The following is a 12,751-nucleotide window of genomic DNA, read 5'->3' as shown; positions in this document are numbered from 1 at the left end:
AATGACAAACTCAGTACTTTTTATTCTGTATTTGAGTTTGTGTAATTCCTTTCAAGCAGCATAATCATTTGTTCAACAAAAATTTACCCAATACCTAATATGTGTTTATCAGAGGTCATATAGCAGTGGGAAGCAAAGGTAAGGATAGATTAATAGAAGGAAAATGTACAGCCCTTTGGATAACTCCTTTCTCCTTGGCAGTTCTTTATGCTTATTATGTTGACCCATCATCAGATTTAATAATTGGATAGTCTGATGACCTTGAGATAACTATAGATCAAAGTGGGTTAGATTTGCTCTGAAAATACAAGCTTGGTGAAGTTGGACACAATACTTGTTTTGCACGTAGTAGTGCTTATTACTGAGTAGTTGTCATGTGCTTTTATGTTTTATGCTAATGTCCTAGAGTATGTCCTTACAGGATACGTGTTTCTACTAGACTGAATTCCTTGAATCAGAGAATGGATTTCATTTTTGTAATCCTAAAGCCTGACACAAAACCTGGCATGTGAAGTGTTTATTGATTGGTTTTGGTTGAGGGATAAAGCTCAACCAAACCTTTACCAATGGACAGAGTCTACTGAGTTAGGCTGTACGTGCTCAGCATGCCCCTCGTCCCTTTAACACCATTGCTTATCCAGTCCACAGAAGCTGGGCTGGCTTGGAAATGAAAGTGACTGCCTTGGGAGGCTGGGTCTGTCATCACGCTAACCTAAAATGTCCCAATCATTCAGAATCCTGTAAGACCTTGGGCTTCTGATTCATACTGTCTAGGAGAGGTTTACAGAGAAGGCGATAGCACCCCACTCCAGTACTCTTGCCTGGAAAATCCTATGGACAGAGGAGCCTGGTAGGCTGCAGTCCATGGGGTTGTGAAGAGTCGGACACGACTTCACTTTCACTTTCACTTTTCACTTTTATGCATTGGAGAAGGAAATGGCAACCCACTCCAGTGATATTGCCTAGAGAATCCCAGGGACGGGGGAGCCTGGTGGGCTGCCATCTGTGGGGTCGCACAGAGTTGGACACGACTGAAGTGACTTAGCAGGAGAGGTTTAAAGTTTGTTTCAACTTCATGTTTCAGTTACTTACTATCTTTGTACTATCTTTACCTGTAAGACATGGTAAGCAGTGAATGAGGTGAGGTACATGGCATATCATGAATGTTAAGGACATGATGTTTTCCTTCCCTGATCACCCTTATTTGCTCATAATTCTGTCAGGTATAGGCTCTGATCATGGAAATGTTTAATCATTTCTTGGATTGACTGTTTCTGGTTTCTAAAATAAAGATATTAAGAACATTTAGTTCATGGGTTTGTTACAAGGATCTGAGATAAAGGATGTAATACGCTTGGTGGTGGTTTAGTTGCTAAGTCATGTCCAACTCATGTGACCCCCTGGACTGTAGCCAGCCAGGCTCCTCTGTCCATGACATTTCCCAGCTAAGAATACTGGAGTGGGTTGCCATTTCCTTCTTAGCATTGCTGATACCTAGTAATCACTCAACATTAGCTGTTGTTACCTTCATGAAGTGGCTCGAGACCACCATGAGTCTTTGGATTATCTTTGAAGGATTATCTCAGAGACATGGGTGTCCCCTCAAGCCAGTAAAATGGTGCAGTCCTTTTGGTTTTGTTTACACAATGAACATGAGGGGGCAAAACTGGGATTGTATATAGTAAGCTGAGTATGTAGGCTAATAAAGTAGCACATCATTATTATCAGTTCAGTTCAGTTCAGTTGCTCTTCGTGTCTTAACTCTTTGCGACCCCATGGACTGCAGCATGCCAGGCTTCCCTGTCCATCATCAACTCCCAGAGCCTATTCAAACTCATGTCCATTGAGCTGGTGATGCCATCCAACTATTTCATCCTCTGTTGTCTCCTTCTCTTTCCTTCAGTCTTTCCCAGCATTGGGGTCTTTTCAAATGAGTCAGTTCTTCCCATGAGGTGGCCAAAGAATTGGAGTTTCAGCTTCAGCATCAGTCCTTCCAATGAATATTCAGGACCGATTTCCTTTAGGATGGACTTGTTGGATCTCCTTGCAGTCCAAGGGACTAAAGAGTCTTTTCCAACACCATAGTTCAAAAGCATCAATTCTTTGGTGCTCAGCTTTCTTTATAGTCCAACTCTCACATCCATACATGACTTTTGGAAAAGCCATAGCATTGACTAGATGGACCTTTGTCAGCAAAGTAATGTCTCTGCTTTTTAATATGCTGTCTAGGTTGGTTATACCTTTTCTTCCAAGGAGCAAGTGTCTTTTAATTTCATGGCTGCAGTCACCATCTGCAGTGATTTCAGAGCCCAAAAGAATAAAGTCTGTTCATTTTGATATTTGGCAAAACTAATACAGTTATGTAAAGTTTAAAAATAAAATAAAATTAAAAAAAATAGCAAAAAAAAAAATAAAATAAAATAAAGTCTGTTACTGTTTCCACTGTTTCCCCATCTATTTGCCATGAAGTGATGGGACCAGATGCTATGATCTTAGTTTTCTGAATGTTGAGTTTTAAGCCAGCTTTCCACTCTCCTCTTTCACTGTCATCAAGAGGCTCTTCAGTTCTTCTTTGCTTTTGGCCATAAGGGTGGTGTCATCTGCGTATTGATGTTATTGATATTTCTCATGGCAATCTTGATTCTAGCTTCTGCTTAATCCAGCCCAGCATTTCTCATGATGTACTCTGCATATTAGTTAAATAAGCAGGGTGAAAATATACAGCCTTGACATACTCCTTTTCCTATTTGGAACCAGTCTGTTGTTCCATGTCCAGTTCTGATTTTTCTTGACCTACATACAGATTTCTTAGGAGGCAGGTCAGGTGGTCTGGTATTCCCATCTCTTTCAGAATTTTCCACAGTTTGTTGTGATCCACACAGTCAAAGGCTTTGTCATAGTCAATAAAGCATTAGTAGATGTTTTTCTGGAACTCTCTTGCTTTCTCAATGATCCAGCAGATGTTGGCAATTTGATCTCTGGTTCCTCTGCCTTTTCTAAATCTGGCTTGAACATCTGGAAGTTCAGGGTTCATGTACTGTTGAAGCCTGGCTTGGAGAATTTTGAGCATTACTTTGCTAGCGTGTAAGATGAGTGCAATTGTGTGGTAGTTTGAGCATTCTTTGGCATTGCCTTTCTTTGGGATTGGAATGATAACTGACCTTTTCCAGTCCTGTGGCCACTGCTGAGTTTTCCAAGTTTGCTGGCATATTAAGTGCAGCACTTTCACAGCATCATCTTTTAGGATTTGAAATACCTCAGCTGGAATTCCATCACCTCCACTACCTTTGTTCACAGTGATGCTTCCTAAGGCCCACTTGACTTCACATTCCAGGATGTCTGGCTGTAGGTGAGTGATCACACCATCGTGGTTATCTGGGTCATCAAGATCTTTTTTGTATAGTTCTTCTGTGTATTCTTGCCACCTCTTCTTAATATCTTCTGCTTCTGTTAGGTCCGTACCATTTCTGTCCTTTATTGAGTCCATCTTTGCATGAAATGTTCCCTTGGTATCTCTAATTTTCTTGAAGAGTTCTCTAGTCTTTCCCATTCTGTTGTTTTCCTCTGTTTCTTTGCATTGATCACTGAGAAAGGCTTTCTTATCTCTCCTTGCTATTCTTTGGAACTCTGCATTCAAATGGGTTTATCTTTCCTTTTCTCCTTTGCCTTTTTTATCTTTTTTTTTTCTTCAGCTATTTGTAAGGCATCCTCAGACCTCCTCCTCCTCCTTTGCCTTTTTGCATTTCTTTTTCTTGGGGATGGTCTTGACCACTGCCTCCTGTACATTGTCATGAACCTCTGTCCATAGTTCTTCAGGCACTCTATCAGATCTACCCTTGAATTTATTTTTCACTTCCACTGTATAATCGTAAGGGATTTGATTTAGGTCATACCTGAATGGTCTAGTGGTTTTCCCTACTTTCTTCAATTTAAGTCTGAATTTGGCAATAAGGGAGTTCATGATCTGAGTCACAGTCAACTCCCAGTCTTGTTTTTGCTGACTCTATAGAACTTCTCCATCTTTGGCTGCAAAACAATATCAATCTGATTTTGTTATTGGCCATCTGGTGATGTCTATGTGTAGAGTCTTCTCTTGTGTTTTTGGAAGAGGGTGTTTGCTATGACCAGTGTGTTCTCTTGGCAAAACTCTGTTAGCCTTTGACGTGCTTCATTTTGTACTCCAAGGCCAAATTTGCCTGTTACTCCAGGTATCTCTTGACTTCCTACTTTTGCATTCTGGTCCCCTATAATGAAAAGGACATCTTTTTTGGTGTTCGTTCTAGAAGGTCTTGTAGGTCTTCATGGAACCGTTTAACTTCAGCTTCTTCAGCATTACTGGTCAGGGCATAGACTTGGATTACTGTGGTAATGAATGGTTTGCCTTTGAAATGAACAGAAATCATTCTGTCATTTCTGATATTGCATCCAAGTATTGCATTTCGGACTCTCTTGCTGACTGTGATGGCTACTCCATTTCCTCTAAGGGATTCTTGCCCACAGCAGTAGATATAATGATCATCTGAGTTAAATTCACCCATTCCAGTCCATTTTAGTTCGCTGATTCCTAAAATGTCAATGATTCATAAAACTCTTGCCATCTCCTGTTTGACCACTTCCAATTGGCCTTGATTCATGGACCTACCATTTCACGTTCCTATGCAGTATTGCTCTTTACAGCATCAGACTTTACTTTCATCACCAATTACATCCACAACTGGGTGTTTTGCTTTGGCTCTGTTTCTTCATTCTTACTGGAATTATTTCTCCATTGATCTCCAGTAGCATATTGGGCACCTACCAACCTGAGGAGTTCATCTTTCAGTGCCCTATCTTTTTGCCTTTCCATACTGTACATGGGGTTCTCAAGGCAAGAATACTGAAGTGGTTTGCCATTCCCTTCTCCAGTGGACCACGTTTTGTCAGAACTCTGTTGACTAAAAAAGAAGTACAATTTGAGAGTTGTGAGTTAAGTTTTATTTGGGGCAAAATGAGGACTGCAGCTTGGGAGGCAGCATCTTAGCTAGCTCTGAGAGACTGTTCCAAAGTGGCAGTGGGGGGAAAGTCAATATATAAGGTTTTGGTGAAGGAGGAATTCAGTACCATGAAGCACTCAATTTATAAAAGGTTTTTTGTTAGTCATGAGGGTCTGATGTCACCAGTAAGGGATTTTAATGCTTCTCTTGATATGAAGAGATGCAAGGATTGAGATAATAAAATCTGTTCCCCAAAACTATCTAAAGACCTGTCCCACCAGATTCCCTAGCGCATATAGTGCCTCACGCCACCCTGAACTCCCTCAGGGATTGTTGAAGGTCACCAGCTGTAGCAACATGGTGCCTCCATAGAGGCAGATGGCAAATGCCTTTGTTGTTCAGTCATTGGCAGTGCTCTACAGTTCAGTTCAGTCCCTTAGTCGTGTCCGACTCTGCGACCCCATGAATCGCAGCACGCCAGGCCTCCCTGTCCATCACCAACTCCCAGAGTTCACTCAGACTCACGTCCATTGAGTCAGTGATGCCATCCAGCCATCTCATCCTCTTTCGTCCCCTTCTCCTCCTGCCCCCAATCCCTCCCAGCATCAGGGTCTTTTCCAATGAGTCAACTCTTCGCATGAGGTGGCCAAAGTACTGGAGCTTCAGCTTTAGCATCATTCCTTCCAAAGAACACCCAGGACTGATCTCCTTCAGAATGGACTGGTTGGATCTCCTTGCAGTCCAAGGGACTCTCAAGAGTATTTCCAACACCACAGTTCAAAAGCATCAATTCTTTGGCACTCAGCTTTCTTCATAGTCCAACTCTCACATCCATACATGACCCCTGGAAAAACCATAGCCTTGACTAGATGGACCTTTGTTGGCAAAGTAATGTCTCTGCTTTTGAATATGCTATCTAGGTTGGTCATAGCTTTCCTTCCAAGGAGTAAGCGTCTTGTAATTTCATGGCTGCAGTCACCATCTGCAGTGATTTTGGAGCCCAAAAAAATAAAGGCTGACACTGTTTCCACTGTTTCCCCATCTATTTGCCATGAAGTGATGGGACCAGAAGCCATGATCTTCGTTTTCTGAATGTTGAGCTTTAAGCCAACTTTTTCACTCTCCTCTTTCACTTTCATCAAGAGGCTTTTGAGTTCCTCTTCACTTTCTGCCATAAGGGTGGTGTCATCTGCATATCTGAGGTTATTGATAGTTCTCCCCGTTGATTCCAGCTTGTGCTTCTTCCAGCCCAGCGTTTCTCTTGATGTACTCCGCATAGAAGTTAAATAAGCAGGGTGACAATATACAGCCTTGACATACTCCTTTTCCTATTTGGAACCAGTCTATTGTTCCATGTCCAGTTCTAACTGTTGCTTCCTGACCTGTATACAGGTTTCTCAAGAGGCAGGTCAGGTGGTCAGGTATTCCCATCTCTTTCAGAATTTTCCACAGTTTATTGTGATCCACACAGTTAAAGGCTTTGGCATAGTCAATAAGCAGAAATAGATGTTTTTCTGGAACTCTTTTGCTTTTTCCATGATCCAGCGGATGTTGGCAATTTGATCTCTGGTTCCTCTGCCTTTTCTAAATCTGGCTTGAACATCTGGAAGTTCAGGGTTCACGTATTGCTGAAACCTGGCTTGGAGAATTTTGAGCATTACTTTGCTAGCGTGTGAGATGAGTACAATTGTGCAGTAGTTTGAGCATTCTTTGGCATTGCCTTTCTTTGGGATTGGAATGATAACTAACCTTTGCCAGTCCTGTGGCCACGGCTGAGTTTTCCAAATTTGCTGGCATATTGAGTGCAGCACTTACACAGCATCATCTTTCAGGATTTGAAATAGCTCCACTGGAATGCCATCACCTGCACTAGCTTTGTAGTGATGCTTCCTAAGGCCCACATGACTTCACATTCCAGGATGTCTGGCTGTAGGTGAGTGATCACACCATCGTGATTATCTGGGTCGTGAAGATCTTTTTTATGCAGTTCTTCTGTGTATTCTTGCCACCACTTCTTAATATCTTCTGCTTCTGTTAGGTCCGTACCATTTCTGTCCTTTATTGAGTCCATCTTTGCATGACATTTTCCCTTGGTATCTCTAATTTTCTTGAAGAGTTCTTTAGTCTTTCCCATTCTGTTGTTTTCCTCTATTTCTTTGCATTGATTGCTGAGGAAGGCTTTCTTATCTCTCCTTGCAATTCTTTGGAACTCTGCATTCAGATGCTTATATCTTTTCTTTTCTCCATTTTGCTTCTCTTCACAGCTGTTTGTAAGGCCTCCTCAGACAGTCATTTTGCTTTTTTGCATTTCTTTTCCATGGGGATGCTCTTGATCCCTGTCTCCTGTACAATGTCATGAACCTCCTTCTATAGTTCAAAGGGGCAATGCTCTTGGTAAGTGCCAATTTTTAGTTGACATCTCCATCATGACCCATCTGTCTCAGGTGGCCCTACATGGCATGGCTTTGCTTCATTGAGTTAGACATGGCTGTGGTCCTTATGATCAGATTGGGGGCACTGAGTACAGCAGTCCATGCATGGGAACTTTTGAAGGAGGTCACCGCTATCTTTATTGCCTCCACCATTGTTTGGCTTCAGGTCAAAAAACAGGGAGGGAACATATCCCCGCCCATCAACAGAAAACTGGATTAAAGATTTACTGAGCATGACCCCGCCCATCAGAACAAGACCCAGTTTTCCCTTCAGACAGTCTCTCCCATCAGGAAGCTTCTATAAGCTTCTTGCCTGATAGTTCGGTTGATAAAGAATCCGCCTGCAATGCAGGAGTCCCCAGTTCAATTCCTAGGTCGGGAAGATCCCCTGGAGAAGGGATAGGCTACCCACTCCAGTATTCTTGGGCTTCCCTTGTGGTTCAGTTGGTAAAGAATCCGCCTGCAATGCAGGAGATCCTAGTTCAATTCCTAGGTCGGGAAGATCCCCTGGAGAAGGGATAGGCTACTCACTCCAGTATTCTTGGGCTTCCCTTGTGGTTCAGCTGGTAAAGAATCCACCTGCAGTGTGGGAGACCTGGGTTCTATCCCTGGGCTGGGAAGATCCCCTGGAGAAGGGAACGGCTACCCACTCCAGTATTCTGGCCTGGAGAATTCCATGGATTATACAGTCCATGGGGTCTCAAAGAGTTGGACACGACTGAGTGACTTTCCATAAGCCTCTTATCCTTCTCCATCATTCTTATAATACGGCAGATACTTGGGCAACTGCTGCCTTTTCTGTTTAAAAATTATCCTTCCTTTCACTCCCCTATCTCTTTCACTTCATCTTTGTTCTCTTTTACCTTTCTCTGGCCCTAATCTCTCCTGCCTTGTCCATCCATATTCTAACTCAAACTTAGGCTTTTTCCTGCCCTTTATTTTATTCCCCTTCCTTTTTCCTCCTTCCCTTCCTAGTGAAGTAGAAATCAAGTCAAGGCTAAGGGTGGTCGAAATGTTTGGTTATAAAGATAACAGATGGAAACAGAATCTTGGTAATTGTGACATTGTGGACATGTAGTCACTTACAAACAGAGGCAGCTTATGGGTTCCAAGACAGCTAAGTTGCTGATCTAATATTGCTTGACTGGTAAAATCAGTAGATATTCTAGGATTTGACACAGTGAAGGATTAAGTGGAAGCCTTGGGTGCACAGTGATCATGATTAATTTTGACCCATGCTAAGTCATACAAATATATGGTTAAAGAAAATATTAGCTGATGAGACTGGCAAACACTGATTAAAAAAAATTCCTGTTAAAAAATAGCTTACCTTCTGATCATTAAATTAATACTTGCTAATTGTAAAATATATAAAGAACTATGGGCTTCCCTTGTAGCTCAGTCAGTAAAGAATCTGCCTGCAATGCAGGAGACTGGGGTTCATCTCCTGGGTTGGGAAGATTCCCTGGAGAAAGGAAATGGCAACCCACTCCAGTATTCTTGCCTGGAAAATCCCATGGACAGAGGAGCCTGGCTGGCTACAGTCCATGAAGCCACAAGAGTTGGACATGACTTAGTGACTAACCCACCACCATGAAGTAGGAATGTGCAGTATAGGGAATAAAGTCAGTAACATTGTAGTCACTTTGTATGGTGACTGATGGTAACTAGCCTTATGCTGATTGTTCCGTTGTAGGTTGTACACCTGAAGCTAATATTATATGTGAATTATAATTCAATAATAAAAAAGAACTATCCGAATTTTCCCTTGTGCAGCCCTAGGCACAATTCCAGCACTTGTTACTAGAAGCTGTTCTAAGAAGGAAAGTGAAAGTGAAAGTGAAGTCACTCAGTTGTGTCTGACTCTTTGCGACCCCACAGACTGTAGCCTACCATAGACTCTAGCCTACCATAGACTCTAGCCTACCATAGACTCTAGCCTACAGGCTTCTCCATCCATAAGGAAGGGCCCAAAGCCTGGAAGTAAGTCCTAAGAGGAAGAATGGTTGACGAAAGGGCTAGCTCAGTTAGTTCCCTATTTTCCCCCGATTCAGAAAATGAAGTGCATTCCAGATCCAGTATGTTAAGGTCAATTCAGTTTCGGCACATTGATGAGGATCCCTTTGTTTCTAAAATTGATATTGAGGAAAAAGCAGAATGGAGGCTCATGAAGATACAAGTCAGACTGTTCAGAAGAATAGACTCCTCATTTTACCATCCTACTGCTATCAACCAATCAGTGAAACACTTGTATTGTCCACTGCAGGCATTAGTATTTTACTAAGAGAAGAAAGGAAAAAAAAAAAAGAGTGAGAAAAGGAGAAAAGAAATGTAAGGTGTGGTTATTGCCACTTACGGTTAGAGGTCAACCATTCTTTCTTACGTTTATTTGGCTGTGTCAAGTATAAATTGTGGCATGAGGGATCTTCATAGCATCATGGGCGATCTTTCCTTGTGTCACATGGGCTTAGTTGCTCCACAGCATGTGGGATCTTAGTCTCTGGAGCAGAAATCAAACCCACGTCCCCTGCACTGCATGGTGGATTCTCCACTGGATCACCAGGGAAATCCCATTCTTACTAACTTTCAAACTTCAGCTTAAAAGTAACTTCTGTCAAACCTTCCTTGACCCCTAGGTTAGTATATATCTTCTTACCCTCCAGAGCAACATGTACTTCCCTTTTTTTGGATACATATGACATTTTTAAGCCACCCCAAGGTGGCTCAGCATTAACGAATCCGCAGGCAAGGCATCTGGGGAGGCAAGTTCAGTCCCTGAGTCAGGAAGATCCCCTGGAAGAGGAAATGGCAATCCATTCCAATATTCCTGCCACAATAATCCCATGGATAGAGGAGCCTAGTGGGCTACAGTCCATGGGGTTGCCAAAGAGTCAGACATGACTGAGCATGCACACACGCCTGACATCTTTTGTTACGTTTGCTGCTGTCATCGCCATTAAATCCTAAGCTCACCACTTTACTCACACCAAGCATAGTGCCTGACACAATTTAGCTACTTGATACATATTTACTACATTGAATTGGCTTGACCTGTACTCTAATTATGGCTGTATGAGCTGTATTCAAGGAGAGAAAGAAGATGAAGACAAAATTCCAAGTTAATATAATTGGCTCCATCATTTGCAACTAGAATTTGCAAAAGATTACCTAAGTGCTGAGGGAATGCAGAACAGTTAAGTGAGTGGCCAAAGTCTTTTTGGACAAGGTGCACGGTGAGCAAGAAAGTTTTGATCTTATGTGTTACAAACCAAAACATTAGTGAAAAGGGAGTTGTTCAGTTTGGTACCAAAAAAAAAAAAAAAAGATGAAGGAAAGGTTGTATTCAATACATTGAAAAATGTGTATTACACACCATGTGCAGAGAATACAACTGTGAATAAGACATGGTCCTTGCCTTAAGAGCTAAAGCTCTTGAAAAGCTGTAAGTCAGTAACTGCAATACCAATTAGTGACTCTTGTGACAAAGAGGTAATTATGAAAACTTGAAGAAAAAGAGATATTAATTAATTTGGGTCTTAAACAATGGATAATTGAAGAGAGGAGGAAAAGGCTTTTTCCTGCAATAAGAATAGCATTTGAAAAGGCAAAAGTGTAATAAGCCTGTCAGGCCAGATGGTGCCAACGGAGATTCCAGAGGTGATTAAGCAATGAAATGAAAAGACCAAGTGTGCTTTTTAAGGTTAACTAGATCTTTACCTTAAAATAAAGGAGAAAAAAATGCATTCTGGTCAAACATCCCTAGGTTCTTGAGCCAGACTTCCTGGGCTTGGTTTCAGGCTCTGCTTCCTATTAGCTGTGTGACACTTCTTTGTACCTCAGTTTGCTTGTTTGTAAAATAGAGTTAAAAATAGCACCTGCCTGATAGTGTGGTTGTGAGGACAAAATTAGGTACTATATGAAAAAAATTGTAGAATGCTGCCCAGACTGTAAAAGTGTCTCATTGTGATTACAGAAGTAGTATTACTTTCTGCCAGTCAAGGGATGATTTTGTCATATTTCATTGCCTTCGTCTCAGGCTTGAGTGACAGATTTTTGTTTCTGAATAAGTGCAGCCAGGCCAAGGACTTCCCAGGCAGCTCAGTGGTAGAGAACCTGCAGGTCAATGTAGGAGATGTGGCTTCGATCCCTGGGTCAGGAAGATCTCCTAGAGAAGGAAAGGGCAACCCACTCCAATATCTTGCCTGGGAAATCCCAAGGACAGAAGAGCCTGGTGGGCTGCAGTCCATGGGGTTGCAAAAGAGTTGGACACAACTTGGTGACTAAACAAGAAGCAGCAGTCAGGCCAAGATTCAAACATACCTAAGTGATGGTTATGTAACATTTAAGTTTGGAAAGCATGGGTATTCAGAATGTGCCCTATGCGAGGATCACAAATGCTCTTTTTGCCTTCAGGTTGGAAGTGGCTTTTGGACTGTACACATACCGATAAGGTGACTTTCAAAAGATTAATTAAAAATTACCTACTTTAAAAAATTTACCTACTTAATAAGGAAAAAAAATCCTCATGCTAATTTCTAATCAAGTAGCAATCATTCTGGTGATAACTATTTGCTTCTACAAGAGTCAGCTGACCAAGCCTTCTGTCATTTTAGCAATATAGGAACTCATAGTTACCAATAAGCAGTTAAGTGAAGAATTATTTTTAGGAAAGCAATCTCCCACATATTAAACTGATTTTCTTGAGTTCTTTCTAATTCGATGTGTCTTTCAAGCAGCTGAATTTGTTGATAGCAGGGAGGAATGTCAAGGAAAGTCTTGGTTTTATAACGGAAGAAAGGTAAAGTATATTTACCTTGTATATTTACTCTGATCATTCAAGAGTATTGGGGAAACAAGATTTGGAGACCAGGAGTTTAGCTTTTGGTTTCATCACTTATAAACTGTGATTTGGCCAAGCCACTTAACCTCTTTAAGTTTCATATTTGTTATTTTTAAAATCCAGGTAGTTTTGAGTGTCAAATGATGCCTGTGAAAGTGTTTTGACACATAATTATTTCATTAACAGATAAAACATATTTAGGTTGAAAAATGGTGACAAGTACTGTACTTGTATAAACTCAGCAAACTGCCAGGAACTTTAAATTTCATGAAGACATTGCCCTATCCCTTCAGAGATTTGACTTACTTTTGACTTGTTCAAGGTCCTGAGCCTGGTTAGTGGCAGCCAGAGTCTAGGTCTTCTGATTCCTAATCACCTAGTCTTTCCTACTACACTACTGTCATTCATCATTCATTCAATACAGCTTTATGGACGATAAATACAAAAATATTGTGCTAGTCGCTGTAGGTGATTCTGATTTATCAGACTCAGATTCTCCTCTCAAG

Source organism: Bubalus kerabau, chromosome 14, assembly GCF_029407905.1.
Source record: "Bubalus kerabau isolate K-KA32 ecotype Philippines breed swamp buffalo chromosome 14, PCC_UOA_SB_1v2, whole genome shotgun sequence".
Lineage (NCBI taxonomy): Eukaryota > Metazoa > Chordata > Mammalia > Artiodactyla > Bovidae > Bubalus > Bubalus kerabau.
Note: the sequence above shows the minus strand (reverse complement) of the source record.